The sequence below is a fragment of the Bubalus kerabau genome, chromosome 14, assembly GCF_029407905.1.
Source record: "Bubalus kerabau isolate K-KA32 ecotype Philippines breed swamp buffalo chromosome 14, PCC_UOA_SB_1v2, whole genome shotgun sequence".
Taxonomy (NCBI): Eukaryota; Metazoa; Chordata; class Mammalia; order Artiodactyla; family Bovidae; genus Bubalus; species Bubalus kerabau.
In genome coordinates, this window is record NC_073637.1 from 26,200,860 (window position 1) to 26,224,335 (window position 23,476).

At 38.9% G+C, this 23,476-nt stretch overlaps 1 long non-coding RNA gene across 1 annotated transcript in view; it reads right to left on the bottom strand.

Annotated features, from left to right (window-relative positions):
- Positions 1–10,944: 10,944 nt before the first annotated feature.
- Positions 10,945–23,476, bottom strand: part of LOC129627220 (uncharacterized) — a 30,037-nt gene continuing 17,505 nt past the window's right edge. Inside the window, exon 4 of the long non-coding RNA XR_008702485.1 lies at positions 10,945–11,189. This is a non-coding gene — a long non-coding RNA (uncharacterized LOC129627220). The remainder of the gene's footprint in view (positions 11,190–23,476) is intronic.

The window sequence follows — 23,476 nt, forward strand, 5'->3', positions numbered from 1 at the left end:
CTTTTGCTTTCAGATGCCCTCTAGCTTTAGGAAATGAAAGTGAAGTTGCTCGGTGGTATCCAACTCTTTGTGACCCCATGGACTGTAGCCTACCAGGCTCCTCAGTCCATGGAAGTTTTTCAGGATAGAGTACTGGAGTGGGTTGCCATTTCCTCCTCCAGGGGATCTTCCCAACCCAGGGATTGAACCCTGGTCTCCCACATTGCAGGCAGACGCTTTATCAGCTGAGCCACCATGGAAGCACCCCTCTAACTTCACTGAGGTATAATTGACATAAAAGCTTTCAACTCTTATGATATAGAGTTCTGTGTTTGCAATTGGTTTTCAATACTTCAGGTTAATAGGATTCTAAAAAACATTCAATCTATTTTTGGACATTTTAATTTGTCAGAAATTGTCTAGGCTGTCCCCACTAAAGACACCGGGCTTGGCAATCTGGGAGACTCTCTGAAATCTGAGAGTTGAGACAAGTTCTCAAAAATTGTTGTACTAACATGAAAAGAAAAGGAAAAAAAAATTTCAAGAATCTAAGAGGGAATCTGAATTACAATAAGCCTCAAATGACACAAGTATTTATAGACTAAATGAGAAGGGGCAGATGTCAAGAGAAATAAAAGAGAGAGAAAAAAGAGAATGTATGGAAATACACATGGGCTTCCATGGTGGCTCAGTGGTAAAGAATCCTCTTGCAATGCAGGAGACCATGTTCGATCCCTGGGTTGGGAAGATCCCCTGGAGAAGGAAATGGCTACCCACTCCAGCATTCTTGCCTGGGAAATCCCATGGACGAAGGAGACTGGCAGACAGCAGTCCCTGGGGTTGCAAGAGTAGGACATGACTGAGCAACTAAACCACCATAAGAAAATACATAGAGGCTGTGGCAAAAAGAGAGGAAGGGACAAAGTTAAATTACAGACAAAACCTAGAGGAAGAGCCCAAACAAAGGAGAGCAGCCTTGAGAAAGGAATGGATATCACAATAGTTTCACGCAAAGGAGTAGGATGAGCAATTTGGGGACGCACTCTTCATTTCACACGTGTTGTCTGGTTGTGGTGTGCCATTCAGAGCTTCTGGGTTTTTTCATCCCATAGAATCTCTTTTTCTTATAGGTTTGCCAAGTAAAAAAATAAGATCTCTTTGAATAAATACTTCTACCAATTTACTTAGAATCACAGTTTGAGAATCTCGTAGTTTTTTAAAGAATGAATGTCCTAGGGATAAAAAATTTACTTCCAAAGGGGCAAACATTGATAATTTAAAGAGAAAAGTTTAAATCCCATCTCTTACTTTGGGTTTCTACAACAGGTCTTGTAAGCAGGAGGTTGATAAGAAGAGAAGTGACAGGGACTTTCCTGGTGATACAGAGGTTAAGACTTCACCTTCCAAGGCAGGGGGTGTAGGTTTGATCCTTGATTGAGGAGCTAAGATCCCACATGCCTCAGGACTAAAAAAAAAAAAAAACAAAATATAAAACAGAAGCAATATTGTAACAAATTTAAAAAAGACTTTAAAAATAGTCCATGTCAAAAAAGAAAGAAAAAGAGGGCAAGTGAGGAACAGAAGGAACTCAATAAAGGAGAAACCAGGAGACTGTGCTTGGGTGAGGGTGTGCCTATGAGAGGCCTCCCAGAATTTTCCAGCTGGCTACCCACAGGATGGGCACCCACCAGCTGCCACCACTCCCCGACTCCCACCACCACCTGAGGGCTGTTCCTAGGAATGCTAAGTCCCCTGCATTTCTCAGCTGTGTCTATATCTGGGCTGAAAAGGCTTCTGTTTCTCAAACAAATAAACAAAAAGGCCTGAGGCAGGAAAGCAGAGATGGACAGAGGGTGACAGAGATGGATGCAGTTGGTAGCCTGCAGACTGTTCTCTAGAGCTGCGGATAAAGTTAGAAATGCCTTAGTTCACCCTCAGGTGGCTCAGATCTGCTTATGTTCCCATCAACTTATCACTGCCTCTTCAAGGTGGCAGTCGGCACCATCTCTAACAAATACACACACAACAGGACAAACCTTAGTCCCCAGTCATGCAGCTCCTACCAAAGATGTATCATCTTGCTCCTGTGTTCCAGTCCCCTTCTAGATTTTTCTCATCCCCAGCCAGTCTTCAGCTGCTCCTAGATGGCTAGACGATTAGAAGACTCCACCTCCAGGGTCTGAGCACACTTGGTAGCTTGGTTTGGTTCTGGTGACTATTATCACTGAGCATGGGAGCACCAGGAAAGGATCCCACCAAACCACTGATTTCCAGATACATGTCCCATACCTGTGTAACAGAAGCACCAGCTAATCATAGTGAATTACCCTGGCCAGTGACTCCTTTGTTCATCTACCAGCCTGAGCATTCAAAAGAGACCCAAGTTGCAGTTGTAGGAATAGCTTCAATTTAATAGATTTTTTTACTTTACTCCTTGAAATCTTAGCTCTCTAATCCAGAAAGATGCTCTCTTCCCCTTGCACCTTCCCATGAGAGAGCAAGCAAGCTTTCTCCGAATTGTGGAATCTAGATTTGCTTTAATCCAGTCTGATCCTCTCTGTGGCAGTATGCATTGCTAACTTTGGAAAAGAGCATTTTATGAATTGCAACATAGTTCTAACTGACTGAATGAAATAGAGTTACAGTTTTCTGGACAATTCTCTTTTATTTTAATCACATCCCCAAGGCACATTGATTATATATAGAGAGAAATCTTAAAGAAATTCTCATCAATTCTTTTTGCAGTATGGAGATGGTCCGATTTGAAACTATGTATGTATATGTACATGTGCGCTCAGTCATTTCAGTTGTGTCCAGCTCTTTGTGACCCTGTGGACCACAGGCTGCCAGGTTCCTCCGTCCATGGGATTCTCCAGGCAGGACTACTGGAGTGAGTTGCAATGCCTTCTTGATGCAGGGATCAAACCCTGTGTCTCCTGCACTGCAAGCAGGTTCTTTACTCACTGACCCACCAGGGAAGCCCATGTATGTATACATGTACTGTATATTATAATTATATTTTGAGTCATTTTTTTTTACATTTCACTAATAATCCTCCCACAAACAAATGTAATTCCATTCTACTCTAGGAATCTGAGTAACAAAGAACCAACTTGAAATGAGAAATTTGGCACCTGATGAAAATAAAACATACCCAGAATACACAGATCATTTAGCTTTACAATTTGTTTCCTGGGTAAATGTAAAACTCCTCCTTATTTTTGGTTGTTTGAGCTCTTCTCTAGGCTTCAATTCTATTAAATAAGTATTTTTTAAAGTGAGAGAATGGGACAGTTACTAGGAGCTTTAGAACTCAGGTTTGCGAAACCATTTTCTTGACTTCATACCCAGTTTATCTTTTGTGTGTTTTTTATCGTTCTATATTTCATTATTGACAAATCTAGCAGCAATATACTGCCAACTAATGTCACTACTTTCACTTAAATCATGGCATTGTTTTAAAGGAAATTCCGGTAGGACTGTCAATTCCAGCTCTCTGATATGGGCTGTAAATGCAGTTCTTCAGCTTTAAACATACCCTACCATTGTCTCTTTTAGGGAAAAATATTCAGAAAATTGCATTTCAAGTGGTGGTAGGGATAATTAAAAGAAATAATAAGGCAAGTTTGGTTGAATAATGGAAACCATAACACAATTTAACTCTCTGTAGATAGTTTCATAAGCCAATAAATCACAGGGGATATGAAACAACTTGCTAGAGAAGAATTAACAGGAAAAGATCTGGAGATCATGAGTGACCACTAGCTTCCACATGTTATATTAAAAGAGTTACATACTTTATTAAAGTGTGACATGAAAAATAATATTAACAAAACTGAATTCTGGAGACTAATAATCATGAAAGAGATCAAAACCTGTCAAAGAACTATCTAAAATATTCCCTGTGTACAGATGGTAAATTCTATCAAACCTCAAGGAACAGATAATTCTGATTCCAGTTAATGTGTTCTAAAGGATAGAAAATGATTTCAAGCTTCCAAATTTATTTAGGACTTTGATATTAAAATCTGACAAAGATCAACCAAGAAAAAATTACAGCCAAATTTTGCTTATGAATATGGATGCAAAATTTTAAATAAAATATTGATGAGTTAAGATATAAACATTTAGATGGATTAAAGATGGAAACACAGCTAACATCTCGTTTTCACCCTTTCTCTGCCCTTCTAAAATGATGTATTATAAACATACTTCAGCACTGATTGGAGGCAACTGAAGCAAAGTTCTTGCTGTTCTATGGAAAGGGGAGGTCATAGCCAAGTTGCTCACAATTCAGGCAGTGGAATTAATGGATTATAAATTCCTCCTGCCTGGCAAAGCCCCAGAGAGAAATAAATTCAAGGTGTGTCTACAGAGACAGGACCATGGACCTGGCTTTCTTAGCTTGCAAATGTTCTGAAGTCCCAAGACAGTCATGGAAGCAGAAAGCCACTGGATCAGAAAAGATCAGGGTTTAGAGGGTGCCTGACTGTAACTGTGGGGACAATCTGGGACCAGCATTTAGAAATCAGCCAACAGTAGTCTTCATATTAGTATTTTAAGGAGGATAATATTATAATTACCAAAGAAATGCCAAAGAAGTAATTGCTAAAAGACAGCTTCGATTTATTGCTAAATATAAAATCTTTTATTTTTTCCAGGAATGGTAGGATATTCTTTTATCATAATAAAAACCCATCAGCTGCAACCATATTTTACAGTGTAACACAGCATCATACCCATTATGATAAGAATAAAACATTTGGGGGCAAGTTTTAGCCAATACAAAGCAGCAAGAAGAAAAAACAAGTGTGAATATTGAAAAGGAAGATATAAAATTAGTGCTATTTGCAGATAATGTACACTGCTCTGGAAATCTAAGAGAGATTACATTTTAAAACTGTTAAAAATGAAAGAGAGTTGGGAAAGTAGCCAGACATAGTTAACTAATTTTAAACATATATTCTATATTTAATAATGTTATTTAACACTTATATAGCACATAAGTATTTGCAAGACCTAATCTAAAGTATACTGCCTTTACTGATCACATACCACATGGAACTCCACTCAGTGTTATGTGGCAGCCTAGGCGGGAGGGGAGTTAGGGAGAAAATGGATCTGTGTATATATACGGCTGAATCCCCTTCACTCTTCACCCGAAACTATCACAACATTGTTGGTTAATTGGCTACAGCCCAGTACAAATTGAAAAGGCTTAAAAATAAATGAAGAATACTAACTTTAACATCACTATATTAAGGATAGAAAATGGAGATACAATCAAACTAAGTGATTTTTTTACACAGCTAGTAGTAAGTGGAGGAGTCAAGATTCAATCCCAGGTGAGCCGGCTCTAGGGACCACCACCAAGACATATTGACATGTTTGAAAACAATAAAAAGATTATCTAAAAGCTGAACAGGAAAAAAAAAAAGTATGAGAAATAGGCAGAACCCACAAGAAGAATGAAACCTTATAAAACTATTCTTCAAAGTATTAGTTTTTAATGGATAGATATTTTAATGGATGAACTTTCAAAAATGTACTTTACAGAAATATTATGCAAAATATTGTGTTTGTGTATATGCAATTTTTCCCAGATGTCAGGGTTTTATGCTTCAAAAAATTTGTCAGGAAAGTTTATAGCTCCCAAAGGCTTAACTTTGGTTATAAAAATAAAAGATCTGAGTAATTCAAGAAACTTACTTCTTTCCAGGTGGGAAGACAATACGGTAAAGATGACCACACTTCTCTTTCCCAGAGAAACATAAATGAAATGCATTTACAATAAAAACACAGGTCATATTTTTTTAGGAGAAAAAGTTGCCAAGAAGACTTAGAATTTCACAAAAAGGAATAAATGGGCAGTAGTGGGTTAGACAGTCTTAAAAATAAGATTGGAGGTGGCCCTTTCTGTTATTCAAACTTACTCTAAAGCTACTGTAACTGAAAATCCATGGCACTTTTAGAGTAAAGCAAAGATTCTAAAAATGAGATCAAATACACACATGGACATACAGGAGACACATGTATACAGCACAAACACTTACATATACTTTATAATCTAATAACTATGTCCTTCAAATAAATGGAGAAATTATAAGTTATTCAGTAAGAGGCAATTGGAAAGTTGATAACCTTTTTTGAAATGAGAAGTTAAACCACTACTGAATACCTAAAATTTAATTCCAGATGATTCTTTTAAAAATTTTTTATATGAATTAAATTTTAAAATACTGTAAACAGGAGAAAAATGGGCTTTTTTCAGTAACAACGAAGGTGGAAGGAGTTCACATGACAACAAAGTTAACAATTAAAAGCAAACTACTAAATTTGTTTATATAAAACTTAAAACTGCTTTATGATGGAAAGAACCATGATGCTCTGGCTGTTTTCCTACTAAAATAGCAAAGTTGAACAGAGCCACAGAGATCATACATGTGGCTATATCAGAGAGTGAAATATTTACTCTCTGATCTCTTCCAGAATATCTTATTAGTATAAGGTTGAACAATTAAAAACAGAATTTATAATATGATTTTTATATAAAGTCCAAAACCAAGTGAAACTAAACAACATATAATACAGCAAAAAAAAAAAATAAACACATGGTAAGGCTATATTTTTTAAAAAGTATAAGAATGATGAATATAAAATTCAGGATTGTGACAAACTGGGGTGAAAGGAGTCAGTGTGGTACAGAAAAGAAACTCACCCTGTTTGCACCTTATCAGCAACTCTGATTTTAGCTTCTCCATGGGTTTGAGGTTTCATTAGCGTGGTTTTTTTTTTTTTTTTATGCTTTGTAATTTACATTGCTGTTGTTTATTTGCTTAGTCGTGTCCGTCTCTTTAGGAACCCCATGGACTGTGTTCATGGGATTTCCCAGGCAAGAACACTGGAGTGGTTCCCATTTCCTTCTCCAGGGGGTCTTTCTGACCCAGGGATCGAACCCTCTTCTCCTGCATTGACAGGTGGATTCTTTACGACTGAGCCATCAGGGAAGTCCTTATAATTTACACAGACATTACATAATCTTGAAGGTGTTAAATATTACATATGAAAGAAAGAAATGAAAACAAGTTAGGTACTAACAAGCTGACGAGGGAGTCTGTATGTGGGTTGAACAGCTCCATTCGCAGATATGATACTGGGAATGACCAGCGTGATGCTGAGTGACCCAGAAATGCCAGACTGTGGGTGTCTTTTCTTTGATGCTATTAAATCTTTCTAGAGAAGGTTTCCTCTGAATTCCTGCCAGAGGTTGGGAGGTAGACCCTTACCTACTTATATTCTGTTAGGGTGCTGGATTTAATGTTCACATGTAGAATCCAGTTAATCTTGGTCATTTTTTTCCTGAATATTCTTCCATCCTCTCTGTCATCTTAGATTTTTTTAAAATTCTTTTGTTACAGCTTTAATGGCATCTCTGGGAAAAAGGAAATCATTGCCTGTTGTTAATCCACCATGTTTAGCTAGAAATAAATTACAGACCAATTTCTCAATTTTAGATGATAATCTCATACCTTTCCACCATGAAAGATGAGGGTTTGCCCTGCTTCCGTTTTCTTCCTAAGAATGTTTGATAATAATTCTGTTTTAAGTTACACTCTTTGTTACTTTTCTAAACTTAAACAGTAGCTGTTCCTTTTTCAATTATCACCTTGATAAACACTATGTAAGCTCTATTAATTCCCTTTACCTTTCTTTTGATGCCTTTACATAGTTTTTGTTCATTTATCAACAACACTTTCCTTATTGACAAAAGAATAACGTTCATTATCATACCCTAAAAATTTTCCATCACATCAGTTATTCTAATTGTTGCTTGGAATCTTTATTTTTCCCCCATGGATACCTGTCTTGCAGAGTCCTACATCATCCAAATCCCATTTCTAGCTTAGTATTTTTGTACATTTTTTGTTTTTTGGAATCTGAAAATCATTGTCCTTTTTTAAGTTCTATGAAATTATTTTTTTTTATAATTTCCTCTCATTTTTCTGTTCTCTTTCTAAAACTGACCATAGTCTGATGTCACACCTCCTGGTTTGACCCTGTAGATCTTTTTCCTCCCCTCTAATTATCTTCCTTGTCTTTCTAAATTTTTGTCTCTACATCTTGAGAGATTTTGCCACTTAGTTTTTAAGTCTTCTAATTAAGCTTTTTCTTTTTACAATAATATTTTTAACCTTTGAAAGACCTGTCACATTATTTGAGTATTCTCTTCATCTTATTCTCATTTTATAAGAAATCACATTTAAAAAATTTTTTCTTCGTATTCTAATTAGAAATTCTTCCAAGTTCTCTTTGTTTTGAAAGCATCTATTTCCTCCACTATTAGTTTTCTTTTAAAAATGAGATAAAATTGACATATAGCACTGCATAAGTTTAAGGTGTACTGCTTGCTGGTTTTATGTATTTATATATTTAGACATGACTACCACTGTAGCATTAGCTGTCTCTTCTATTATGTTACATAATTACTGTGTCTTGTTTGTGGTGAGAACAGTTAAGATCTAGTCTCTTAGCAACGTTGAAGTTTATAATGCAGTATTATTGACTACAATTACTATGCTATGCATTAATCTCCAGAACTTATCTACTAGTTGTAAGTTCTTACCCTTAAACATCTTCCCAATTAGATTTTTTTATCTTATTAATTTTTTTACAATCTTCCACAATCAACATCCATGATTCTCTAAGTCCTCATTACGTGGTCATCCCAGGAGTGTGTTCACATGTAAGAATGAAATACAAGCTGGCCAGTGCGGGTTTTCTTTGCTTTGTTCTAGGAAGATTCATGTCCTGGTAAGATCCACCTCTTTAATGTGAAGCTTTTCTAGAGTCCTGGGTATTGCTGGGTGTCTTCTCTTGGAAGTCTGTGTTGGGGGTGGGAGTGACCTGAGATTAAGCCTGTAGTCCCTCAAATGTCAGAACTAAAAGCTTTACTCTGATGGATAACCAACGAGGACCTACTGTATAGCACAGGGAGTTCTGCTCAATGTCAGGGGCAGCCTGGATGGCAGGGGAGTTTGCAGGAGAATGGATACATGTATGTGTATGGCTGAGTCCCTTCACTGTCCACCTGTCACAACCAAAATACAAAATAAAAAGTTTAATTAATGTAATAAGAAGCAAAAAAAGCTTTATTCTGGAAATAGAAATTTGTCCATTTATTTCCTGACTTAGCAGCTTTAAATAACAGTTCTTCACCTTCCCAGAAAGAAAGGTGAGAAACTGGCTGTCTTTGACACTTCCTCTTTCTTTGTACAGTTACTAAATGGCTTAATTCTCTCTCTACTCCTATTTAAAAGTGAGCCTCCCTTGTTCTTTGCAATAACCCTCTTGCTGGTTCTTCCATCATCACTCAGAACCCCTAATGGAGTTCATTTCCTTACTGTTCACTATCCCTTCCCTTATATCAAATCTTTAATTTAAGCTAAGGTGACAACCACTTGACATTAAAAGATGCTTGAGTCAGCTTCCCTAGCAAATGGTTGCTTTTTGACTAACTCAGATCAATGGTTCAGTCCACGGTGCACTTCTATGGATGAAGAAGGATTTCATGATTTCAGATTCCAAGCAAGGTTTCAAAGAGAAGTACTCTGAATAATTGGATGCTAAAAATAAGAACAGTATATTTAGGATGTTGACAGTAAAAATAAATTAACTAATTGTCATGGACAATAAGATAATTCTACTTTCTTTAAGAAAAACCGCAATGCTGAGCTCCTTTAAAGTTAATTAATTCAATAGCTCACTGATGTCATCAAGGAGTAGGCTGGCCACATCTCTCTCCTCTGCCCGCCCCCAGCCAGTATCATCAGGCTCTGAAGGTGGCTTTCCCAATTCCAATTCATCATGCTGTTTCTTCCTCCGTGTCTCTTTTTGGCTAAGAAACCCTCCAAAGCTCTCCAAGTTGGCTTCCCCTCTTTTCTCATTAACCAGCATTGAGTTGAAGATCCTTTTCTAAGTCATCACTGGCAAAGGGAATAAAATCACTGTGATTAGCTTAAATTAGTAAGAATTTACTCCTGAGCCCATGTGTATTGGGTCAGAGGCTGAACACTCTGACAAATATGGAACTCTGCTGAAGGTGAGAAGGGAGAAGTGATTCAGGGACAGCAGACAGCCATTGATGTCTCCTTCAGTCTTTTTTTAAATTATAGTTGATTTTACAGTGTTGAGTTAATTTCTGCTGTAAAGTGAGATATACACATATATATTATATACATCTTCTTTTTCATATTCTTTTCCATTATGGTCTATCCCAGGAGATTGGATGCAGTTGCTATACAGTAGGACCTTGTTTATCCATTCTATGTAAGACAGTATGCACCTGCTAATCCCAAACACCCACTACATCCTTCCCCTTCCTCCCCCTAGTCAAACACGAGTTTGTTCTCTATGTCTGTGAGTCTGTTTCTGTTTTGTAGATAAGTTCATTTGTGTCATATTTTATATTCCACATATAAATGATATCATATGGCATTTGTCTTTCTAGTTTAGACTTACTTTGCCTAGTATGATTAACTCCAGGTCCATCCAAGTAGCTGCAAATGGCATTCCTTCATTTTTTATGGCTGAGTAATATTCCATTACATACATCTTTGTCCCTTCATCTGTCGATAGATATATAGTTTGTTTCCATGTCTTGGCCATTGTAAATAGTGCTGATATGAACAAAGGAGTGCATATATCTGTTTGAATTACAGTTTTATCAAGATACATGCCCAAGATGTACATCTGTCAAAGACATTGATCTGTCAAAGAACCTAAGGAAAGCAGCTTCCTTTTCTCTTTCAGCAGCTGGATGTGGTGGTAAGATGTGGATATAGAGAAGACCATAAGAATGTTAACATATGATTGATCAGAGTCAGAGACAAACATTCTTCATAAAATTATATATTTAGTTCATAAAGGGGATCAACAAGTATTTTTCCCTCATCTGCAAAATGAATGTTCTCTCTTCCTCTCAACTTTTATGAATTCCGATACATCTTCTTATACAATGAATAGTGTAGACAGTGTCAGATACAAGTCTTCTGATATTTTCTAAGAACTCAGTATACCAGATGGTAACAGTCTGAAGCTCTTTATTCAGTGCAGGGTTGAAGGTATTCACCAGAAGCCTGTACAGCTTGATAAGAGTTGTCAAGGAGACAGGTGGCTGGTTCAATGATAGCTGATAACTGTCCTTTCAAGGGCTGCACACAGTCAAGGAGGGGAAGAAAAATGAGGTAGGAACAAATGAGGCTGAGATGAATAGGTGTATTGAGAGACTGTCTCTTTACCCTTACAACTCCCCCTCCCATCCGGGTACTAAATGACACAATGGTAATAGAACTCACATAGGAATGAATAGCTTATTGGCAGGTGCACAATGCTCCCTCACCAAGTTAATCTGTGTTCTGCTTATGTCAGCCAGTGCACAATACGATAAAAATTGCATGGGTAATGAAAGAGTGGAGCAAACTCTGGAGGGTCTCGTTCAATCACTTTCTCTACAGAACACCAATGTGCGTAAATTGACACCACCAGTGAAATGGATCCTGCCAACACCACGTGGGAGCAAAGCCTGTGGTGAACAGAGACTCAGATTCTCCCTGAATTTGCTCTTCGTGATGTGAGAAGTTTAAATTTTATGTCCTCATGTCTTTTGACGGCTTGTTATTGGTAGTTTCTGAGTACAGCGAATGCTATTTAATTAACTATTCTCAACGTAGGCTGAGAAGAAAGACCCTATGAGCTCATTTGTCTATTAACACAGAAGTGATACCCATTTGGAGATTTTTTTCTTTAAATCAGATTTTGGATTATTTACACAATAGGAAGCTTAACAGGTATGTACATTTTTCTAACTGACTTTATTATTATTTGATCTTAAGGAAATGAAATGAATACGTCTGATGTTCTTTTCCATTTTTTTTTTTCATGGATAACACATTTCACATTTTCTATCCCACAAGTCCTGGGTCTGGGATCATGAAATGCTTCTGTCCTCCCCATGGTCCCTCTCTCCAAAATCTGAAAAATGAGCTATTTGGTGTCCTTACAGATCAGATGCATCTTCTAAGTTCTCTTGAAGACACTGGAATAATTTCTCCAGAATAAGTTTGTGGACACTTGCAGTGAACCTTGAATACCCTTTTGCTAGTAACTGATGGATTCAGTGGTTAGTAGGAGAGAAGTTTTGACTAAGTCTGTAGCCCACCCACAATTGAAAATAGGAAGTTTTAATCCTCCAAATGTGAAGGATTTTAATTTATTAAGTTTTAGAAAAACAACAAAGAGCATAATTTTTTAAGATTTACTAATCAAGTGAGGAACTAAAGAGCCTCCTGATGAGGGTGAAAAAGGAAAGTGAAAAATCTGGCTTAAAATTCAACATTCAAAAAACTAAGATCACAGCATCTGGTCTAATACGTGTGTTGTTTCATCTCATTGTTGTTTTAATTTGCATTTCCCTGGTGACATATGAGGTAGGGGCTTCATTTTATATGTTTATTTTCTATCAGTATATCTTCTTTGATGAGGTGTCTGTTAAGGTCTTTAGAAAGTGAAAGTGTTAGTCACTCAGTCATGTCTGACTCTTTGAGACTCCCTGGATCATATCTCTGTCCATGGAATTCTCCAGGCAAGAATACTGGAGCATGTTGCCATTCTCTCCTCCAGGGGACCTTCCCATCCCAGGGGTTGAACCTGGGTCTCCTGCACTGCAGGCAGATTCTTTACTATCTGAGCCGCCAAGGAAGCCTGTTAAGGTCTTTAGTCTATATATTAGTTGAGTTGTCTATTTTCTTATTGTTGAGTCTTGGGTTCTCTGTGTATTTTAATAACAGTTCTTTATCAGATATTTCTTTTGCAAATATTTCCTCCCAGTCTGAGACTTGTCTTCTTGTTCTCTTGGCATTGTCTTCCACAAGGCAGAAATTTAATTTTAATGAAATGCAGCTTATTAATTATTTCTTTGATGGATCATTCTTTTGTTGTATCTAAAATGTCATCATGATACCCAGGGTTATCTATGTTTTCATCTTTGTTATTATCAAGGATTTTTCTAGTTCTGTATTTTTGATTTAGGCTTATGACCCATTTCAAGATAATTCTGTGAAGAGTGTAAGGACTGTATCTAGATTCACAGTTTTGCCTGTGGCTGCTTAGTTGTTCAATCATTTGTTGAAAAACTATCTTTATTCCATCATATTTCCTTTGCTCCTTTTTCAAAGTTCAGTTGACTATATTTATGTGGGTCTATTTATGGACTCTCTATTTTGAAATATAATTTTAAGTAGATTTTCTTTTCTGAGTCTTTCATGACTTTTAGTTTCCTCTTTTCCTTTTCCTCTGTGCTCTGGAAGATTTTCTAAATTTTTCCTTCATATCACAATTTAGTATTTGTACCACTATGTTTTCTTTTTCTCTAACTAGTCCCAATGCAAATTTTGATTCTGTCCTTCCAGTAAATTTTTTGCAGTCCTTGTGCATTGCACTCAAATCTGTTTTAGTTTTAATTTTATCATGAATCTTTTCATGCTCTGCTGCACTGTAATCTTACCCCAAGTAGTGGGCCTCTGTTTGCCTCTCTAGTTTTCATTTCCACTGTTCCAAGCCAAGTCTCCTGGTTTACCTTAGAGATTTATTCAAGTCTTTGTGACCTGACAAGTCTCAGGGAAAGGCAAGAATCTTGCACCAAAGCGGCTCAGTGAAATCAGCCCCAGCAACTGATTTCTAGAAAGACAACCTGACCTGACCAGCCAATGAAGTTACAAGAGCGAGGTGCTGGGTGAGAGGCCCTGCTCTGTTTCCATGGATACTGAACCTGAAAGGTGTGACTGGAGCTCACAGCCATTCTTCTACCCAAAAGAAAGAGATTTTCTGATAGAACCCACAGAGAGGATGGTAGTTTTCCTCTTAAAAAGGAGGAAGACAGCAAGAAATCATTTTGTGAGAATACAGTTTGGAGTCTTCTATGCAGCAGCAACTAAAACCAGCACACTCCTGGGCATTTCATATAAGGGAGTTAGTTAAATCCTTTTTGCTGATGCCAGTTTGTCCTGGGCTTTCTGTCTATTGCAAAGGAATCATGATTAATACAACCCATTCTCTTATTGCCTTTTGGACCTGTTTCACAGAGGTCTTTTTTTTTTTTTCATCCTACTGATGGAGATTCATTTAGGTGCTATTCTAAATAGTCCGATGTTTCCTGTAGTAAGATATTTTAGGAGGTTTGCTGTTCTACTGACCCTTTACAATAATGTTTTATGCTCTTAGGTGTCAGAAAAAGTGAAGGATGTTTTATTTCTGGAGAGATTTGGGCAAAATGTGTATTTCCTTTGGCCCCATTGCAAAGGTTAATTAGTATAATTTCAGCTGAAATCCCAGGGCCCAGTCACATTTATCCAGTGCTGCTCTGGAAAAGGACCTCCACTCCCCCAACGTGGACCACTGGCTTTGCACAATCTTAGGGTAGCTGTCACTTTCTAGCTGGAATTTTATTAACCTCTGCACCTTTTGATTAGAATCGTGTGGATGCAGAGGAAGTCAAGGGCTTCCCAGGTGGTGTTAGTGGTAAACAACCCACCTGCCAATGCAGGAGACGTAACAGACAGGGGTTCGATCCCTGGATCTGGAAGATCCCCTGGATAAGGGCATGGCAACCTATTGAAGTAATCTTGCCTGGAGAATCCTCATGGACAGAGAAGCCTGGCAGGCTACAGTCATGGGGTCCCAGAGTCGGACATGACTGAAGCCACTTAGCATGCATGCACACAGAGGAGGTCAAGCATGACCCCCAACCGGATACATCAGTACTGGCAGGATGATAAGGGAGCTGCTGCTGCTACTGCTAAGTTGCTTCAGTCGTGTTCGACTCTGTGTGACCCCATAGACGGCAGCCCACCAGGCTCCCCCGCCCCTGGGATTCTCCAGGCAAGAACACTGGAGTGGGTTGCCATTTCCTTCTCTAATGCATGAAAGTGAAAAGTGAAAGTGAAGTCGCTCAGTCATGTCCGACTCTTAGCGACCCCATGGACCACAGCCCACCAGGCTCCCCCGTCCATGGGATTTTCCAGGCAAGAGTACTGGAGTGGGTCGCCATTTCCTTCTCCTATAAGGGAGCTAGTCTTCCTATAATTTAATTGAATATCACAAACAAGCACATGCAATGTTTTCAAGATTTTTTATTTCACATGTACGTGTGTCCTTTCTTCAGCTTTATTGAGGCATAATTGATGAAAATTGTATATACTTAAGGTGTGCAATGCAATGATTTGAATCATTGTGAAATGATTACCAAAATCAAACTAACAAATGTTATCTCACATAGGTAGTTTTTTCTTTGTGGTGAGCACATTTAAAATCTACTTTCTTCATAAAACTAAAGTATACAATGCAGTATTATTGACTATAACCACCATGCCGTACATCAGACTCTCCAGAACTTATTCATCTTATAAGTTAGAGTTTGTACCCAATGGCCAAACTCTCCCCATTTCACACAGCCCCCAGCTCCTGGATACTTCCATTCACTGCTCAGAATTCTGAGTGTTAACTTTTAAGATTCCACATGTAAGTGAGATCATGCGATATTTGTATATGTCTGGCTTAGTTCACTTAAGGATAATGTCTTCCAGGTTCATTCATTTGTCCAATAGCAGGATTTCCTTCTTTTTATAGCTAAATGTGCTGTGCTTAGCTGCTCAGTCCTGTCTGACTCCCTGCAATCCCATGGACTCTAGCCTGCCAGCTAAATAGTATTCCTTTATAGATGACTAATAGATAGATCACCTTCTTTGTCCATTCATATGTTGATCAATGTGTATACTGAGTAATTCACTCAGTCATATCTGACTCTTTGCAACCCTATGGACTATAGCCTGCCAGGTTCCCCTGTCCATGGGCTTTTCCAGGCATGAATACTGGAGTGGGTTGCTATGCTCACCTCCAGGGGATCTTCCCAATCCAGGGATCAAATCCAGGTCTCCTGCATTGCAAGAAGATACTTAACCGTCTGAGCCACCAGGGAATTCCTGATAGATGTGTAGATTGTTATATATTGGCTGCTATGAATAATACTGCAATGGATATAATAATATAATGATGATTTCAGTTATCTCTTGGATACTGATTTTATTTCCCTTTAGATATATACACAGAAGTAGATCTGCAGGCGCATATGGTAGATCTATTTTTAATTTTCAGGGGAAACTCCCTGCTGTCAAAAGACTGAATCTTAGCATTTCCTACCCTTTAAGAGTTGGGTTATCTGAGTCCTGAACCCCTCCCGTACTTGCAGTTGAGCTGAAAACGAGTCTGCAGTTATAGGTGTTAAGCTCTTTCTTGGCAGTTGGCCCCAGGTGCACTACAGAAAATTTCCCCTGCTCACCTTATGAGACACTATCACCTTTCCCACCTCACAAGCACCACGGCCACTTCTATTGAAAGTTTTAAAAGGTTTTTGAGGGAAAAAGAATGCCAGAAGCCTTCAAAGCATAATAGTGGGTTTAAAACCATAGTATTGACAGAAGCATTCTAACATTATAAGCCCTACTAATAAATGAAACTATTTACCAAAATACCCTAAATCATATAAGATTGTACTAGTAATCTAAATTATACAAATAGATGGGCTTCCCCTGTGACTAAATAGTAAGGAATTCTCCTGCAGTGCAGGAGATGAAGGAGACACAGGTTCAATCCCTGGGTCAGGAAGATCCCTTGGAGAAAGGAATGCAACCTCCCAGTATTCTTGCCTGAAGAATCTCATGGACAGAGGAGCCTGGCGGGCTACAGTCCACAGGGTCACAAAGAGTCAGACACGACCGAAGTGACTGAGCATGTATGCTTACAAATAGATTGGATAAACTCCCAGTGGCCCCTAGAGAGCTGGGGATCTCTGAAAATGAACAGGTCTATAGCCTGATATTTCTGCCTGGCATTTTATTACATTTAGAAACTTCAACTGCTCTTGCTTTACCTTTTGGCATCTAAAAACAAAGACTAGTTTTATGGATGGTGCTCAAGTTTTAATGGTGATTATGAGTAATGAAAAGCATTCATGTTTAAAATCCAGAAGTTATGCCAGGATCAACATTAGGGTTTTCTATTAGCGCAATTGAGGGAGATTTCATGTTCGTAATTTAATTGAGACTCACCGTTCTAATTTCCTTCCCTATAAAGCTGTGGAAATCTGATGCTGTCGGACACAATAAACAACTCCACATTTCAGTGCCTTTCTGTGCAGTAGCTTATGTGCTATTTTGGTGTTTACTACGGTTACATAACTTTTCTGCCCTGGGACTGTTTTTTTCTTATTGTCCATAAAGTTTGCCTCTGAAAGTCTCCAGTTAGCCCCTTGGGAAGGGTTAAAGAATTGCAAGTACTTCTCTTTTAGGATAGCTACTGAAAGGGTTTTGTTCCATTGATGGTGATGTCTACATTCAAAACCTCTAATATCACTGACAGAAGACTTTGATGGAAATCTAAATTAATATAAAAATTTAGATGGTGCTGGAGCAAAAGATAGAAGAGCTGAAACAAGGCACTTATGGTATTGGATTTTACTTCAAGATCTTTTGTCAACTGCCAAGAAACTGAATTCTAGGAGGAGGCAGGGGGATCAAAGAAACGTGTTAAACTGAATAAGAAAATAAAAGGTTAAAAATGGGGAAAGCCCTGGTATGTTGCATTCTTCAGAGTACATGAGATGATATTACAGTCCAGACCTGCATATGACTCCAGTCAAGTGATGGCCACAGCATCTTCCCACCATCTGACTACATCCGAAGCCTGGGCATTCTCCCCATTGTTCAGTACCATCTGGAAGTCTATTGCTGGTCCCACAGCTGATCATGTGCTGTCTATAGGCACTAAGTATGTGTCAACTACTGTGCTGCTTAGGTTTCATTACACATTGTTGACGTTATTCTGTCGCTAAGTTGTATCCAACTTTTTTGCGACCCCACGGACTGCAGCACTCCAGCCTCTTCTATCTTCCACTATCGCCTGGAGTTTGCTCAAATTAACACCCATTGACTCAGTGATGCTATCTAACCATCTCATCCTCTGCCGCCCTCTCCTCCTTTTGCCTTCAGTCTTTCCCAGGATCAAATTTTTTTCCAATGAGAGCTGCACTCTAGCAAATGCTACAGTCTCATTCTTCTATGTCATAATTTGTAGACACGTGGATGGACCTAGAGACTGTCACACAGAGTGAAGTAAGCCAAACAGAGAAAAACAAAGATTTTATAATATCACTTATATGTGGAATCTTGAGAGTCCCTTGGACTGCAAGGAGATCCGACCAGTCCATTCTGAAGGACATCAGCCCTGGGATTTCTTTGGAGGGAATGATGCTAAAGCTGAAACTCCAGTACTTTGGCCACCTCATGCGAAGAGTTGACTCATTGGAAAAGACTCTGATGCTGGGAGGGATTGGGGGCAGGAAGAGAAGGGGACGACAGAGGATGAGATGGCTGGATGGCATCACTGACTCGATGGACGTGTGTCTCAGCGAACTCCGGGAGTTGGTGATGGACAGGGAGGCCTGGCGTGCTGTGATTCATGGGGTCGCAAAGAGTCGGACACAACTGAGCGACTGATCTGATCTGAGCTGATATGTGGAATCTAGAAAAATGGTACAGATGAACTTATTTGCTAAACAGAAATAGAGACACAGACATAGAGAACAAATGTATGGACACCAAGCAGGTATGGGGGTGATGGGATGCATTTGGGAGATTGAGATTGACATATATACACTATTGATATAAAGTAAATAAATAAAATAGATAATTAATGAGAACATGCTACTGCTAAGTTGCTTCAATCGTGTCCAACTCTGTGTGACCCCATAGACGGCAGCCCAACAGGCTCCTCTGTCCCTGGGATTCTCCAGGCAAGAACACTGGAGTGGGTTGCCATTTCCTTCTCCAATGCATGAAAGTGAAAAGTGAAAGTGAAGTTGCTCAGTCGTATCCAACTCTTAGCGACCCCATGGACTGCAGCCTACTAGGCTCTTCTGTCCTTGGGATTTTCCAGGCAAGAGTACTGGAGTGGGGTGCCATTGCCACTGTATAGCTAATGGAAAGAAAATCCAAAAAGGAGGGTATATACGAATACCTATAGCTGATTCACTTTGCTGTATAGTAGAACTAATATGACACTGTAAAGCAACTATACTCCAATAAAAATAAAAAGTAATAAGTAAATATATTTTAAGAAATAAAACTTTAAAAAGTAAACCCATGCCAAATATCAGCTGGGATCATTAGTCACAGCATGTAAGTATGGTATTAGTTTCCTAGGGTTCTCGTAACCAATACCACAGACCGGGGAGCTTTAAACACAGAAACAGGACTTCCCTGATGGTTCAATGAAGACTCCACACTTCCTTGCACGGGGCATGGGTTCCATCTAACATGCTACGCAGCATGGCCAAAAAAACCATGAACAAAAAACAAAAATAGACTGTCCCACAGTTCTGGAGGCTAGATGTCTGAAATCAGGGTGTTGGCAAAGCCATGCTCCTTCTGAAACCTACAAACAAGGACCCTTCTAGCTCCCTCCAGCTCCTGCTGGCCCAGACTCACCTTCACTTGTGGCAGCATAACCCATCTTCACTCACCTGTCTCCTTCCTTACTAAGCCTTTCTCTGTGTCCACATGTCCTCTTTGTATAAGGACGTCAGTCATACTGAATGAGGACCCACTCTAATGACTTCCCTGGAACTTGATTACCTCTGTAACGACTCTCCACATGAGGTCACATCCAGAGTCACTGGGGTAAGACTTCCACGTATCTTTTTGGGGAGCACACAGCTCAACCCGTAATTAGCACCTCCATTCTCCTGACATTCCAACAGGACTCAGAGAAGACTGGGGAGAAGATCATCCAGACTGTAGCCTTGAAAACTGGAAATAGTGGTGAAACTAGTCCTTGGGGGGCCGAATCGCATTACCAGCCACTCCAGCACTGGGACCACAGTGTCCACCTCAGACTTCCCCCAACCTCATGCCCTCTGAGGATCCTCCTCACTTTCCAAGCCAGTGACAGAAAGGATTGTACGTTATACACTCAGATAAGTGTGTGTCAGTTTGCACGAGGAGCTAAAGCACAGTCTTTGTTCTCTGTGACTGACTTCTTCCATACCCTGATAAAGAGCTAGAAATCTAAACTTGGTCAAACACAAAAGTGAAATTACATCACACAACACAGCTAAGAAAACTTCTAACTGAGGAGCCAAAGAGAACATATCTGCTTCCAAAGGCTGATTAGCGTTGAAGGTTGACTGCTAATTATAATCTTGTGATAAAAATTCAATCAAAGGTTTGTAGAGGAACAACAGTTTTAGTAATATTTGTAATAGGGAAAAGTTAAAACCCAAATGACTCTTAACTAGGAATTGACTAAACAGATTGAATTGTGTTCACCACAGAGTAAGGATCTGATGCATTTTCTATATTACAAGCACACTGTCAATGAATACTTAATGTCAAGAGAAACACTGAGTTGTGTTCAAAGCTCAAAAACAGTGCATTTAATATGACCTTGATTTTGCAAAGATTCACTTAGTATACATTCTTGTTATTTACAGGTCTATAAAAGAAACCAGAAGAAATATATATACACACCATATAGCTCACATATGATATATAACTATATAAATATATATATCAAAATGCATGTGTTTACTTATACACGTGGAATAGACTGATGTGTAGGAGACATTCAAGGACTAAGTGTTCTGGGTCATCACAGAGCGCCAGGCTGGGTTCCTGTGTTATACAGCAGCTTCCCACTAGTTATCTATCGTACACATGCTAGTGTATATATGTCAATGCTACCTTCTCGGTTCGTCCCGCCTTCTCCTTCCCCCACTGTGCCCACAAGTCTGCTCTCTATGTCTGCATCTTCATTTCTTCCCTGTAAATAGGTTCATCAGCGCTATTTTCCTGGATTCCACATATATGAATTAATATAGGGAAGAGGAGGCTCAAGGGGGAGGGTAGGTATATATAATTGTGACTGATTCGTGTTGTCATATGGCGGAAATCAATACAACATTGTAAAGTGATTATCCTCCAACTGAAGAAAACAGTCTGTAATTCAAAAACAAACAAACAAACAAACAGGGAATTTGTGTTGAGTGAAATAAATGGACTTGACCCTTGATGATAGAAAGACAAGGGTGTGCTCTGAGCATATGTGGGGGGAGGGAGCCTAGGACAGAAGTGAGAGAGGGGAGACTTTCTGAGAGATGTCACACTGAGCTAAACTGGCCTCTTCTCACATACCTATCTATCTGCCCCCACACTGTGAGCCTCTTGAGGATAGAGACCATGTCTAAATAATCCCCATAACCCCAGCATCTAGTCCAGTATTTATTACTTAAGGAGATCCTAATGAATATTGGTTACCTGTGTGGCTTAGTCCTAGTTGGATATAAACTCAAAAAAATAAGCTACTTAATCTATTTTATGAAGTCAATCATTTGGCTTCCTCATTTCTTCCATATCATTGAAACATTTTAGAAAATTTCTTCCCAGTGAGAGTTTAAAATGGAAAGAATGCCCATATATACGGCGATCGTGCTAAGTCGCTTCAGTCGTGTCCAACTCTTTTGTGATCCCAAGGACTGTAGCCTGCCAGGCTCCTCTGTCCATGGGATTCTCCAGGCAGGAATACTGGAGTGAGTTGCCATTTCCTGCTCCAGGGGATCTTCCCAAGCCAGGGACTGAACCCAGGTCTCTTATGTCTCCTGTTTCGGCAGGTGGGCTCTTTACCACTAGTGCCACCTGAGAAGCCGATGTATATATCCATACCATCATGTCCCAAAATAAAAGCCGAACCTTTTAATGAACATACAGTTTCTAGAAAATGTTGATTTAGACTGCCTCCTTCCTATCACTTCGGTTTCTGCGCTTGCCGCTTTCTTGTGCAAAAATGAAACTGCTGTCTCCGAAGACTATGGTGGACTCAAACCTTGGCCTTGTAACCAGACAACAATGTTGAAGGTGGAATCAGATGTCTGTCCCCATCAGGAAACTGCTGATCCTCACATTATCCCCTAGTGCCGATGTCGGCAAGCTATCAATGAGAGTTATTAGGAAGAGTGACAGCAGTTAGTAAATGCTGGTGGAAGCCAGCTCGAAGCCGGCCACTGCAAACACATTCTTCCAAAGACAAAAGTAAGTCAGGTTAATCGGACAGTCTTCTAAGACAGCCAAATACATGTGGATGTGAATAGCTCTTGATACTTATCCAGATCATTACTATGCCCAGTCTGTATCATTTTTATTGCCCTTCCTTTTTGATGTCTGTCTCACTCCCTAGAAGAAAGTAGAAACTTATTCCAGACAGTCTTAAATAAATAGCTATTCATCTTTTTATTTATCTTCTTTTCAATCTTAATGAGTTGTAGTGATAACCATGCTATTATGGAAAAAAGCAAATTTGTATTTATCAGTCTTGTATTCCTGAATTTGAAGAATCACTAGCAAGGTTGGAAACAGCAAGTGTGTTTTCAGTATTATAAATTATATATGCCAAATAGTTTCCCTTTCATTAAGTTGAATATCTATTATGTTTATGGAAATATAAACTATTAAATTTATACAATAAGTGAAGACTTTATTCATATGTTGTTGTAATGACCACAATAAAATCAGGGCATGGAAATAGCTGAACTGCAGTCCTATCTCAAATTTAGTAATAACTTTATAGTTTCTTTTTCCTGAGATTCTTCTGTTACCCATAAATGATATCAGAGGTAATAAATGTACCAAACATTCAGACATTTAAACACTGAATCATATGAATATGAAAACACATAATTGGAGACTTCACTCCACAACTAACTTTTTATGCAGCACCCATGATGTCCTAGGAGCTTTTCCAGGGGTGGAGATGCAGTCAGGGCAAGGTGGAACAGGTCCAGGTTTTCATGAAGTTTGACTCTAGTGGCCAAAATGCTGTGTTTTATAAAGGCTGTTTGTTCTAAATTGTACATTTAAAAAGACATGGACATGTTATTAACTCTCTTAGCAAGGAAAATTCAACATAAAACTATGCTTTGGAAAACAGAGTTTATTTCAAGACAAATTTTTTACCCTTTTAGCACCACATTTTGTTTTCTCGTTGCCTCTGTCCTGGACTGAAAACCCTGGTAGTTCGTAAGTACCGTACATAACCAAGAGACAATTGTTTTTCTTATGCCTACAGTTTTAAAAACTCTTAATTCTTGACTCAATGTAATTCAGAGCCTTGGTGAACATCAGGCAATTTAGACTATGTGCAAAAAAGATGTTGGTCCAGATGCCACAGGTCCCATCTGCATTAGCCCAGGTACACCTAACCTGGGCGTGCTCATAAAGCAGAGAACGTGGATACTTGGTCCTGCTTCCAAATCCTGTGTCCTGAATTCACGTGCTGTAGAAGTTTTTCAACTGCTGTTCGAAGATGGTGGCTTCTGCCTCTGAACTCAGTAAAGCCC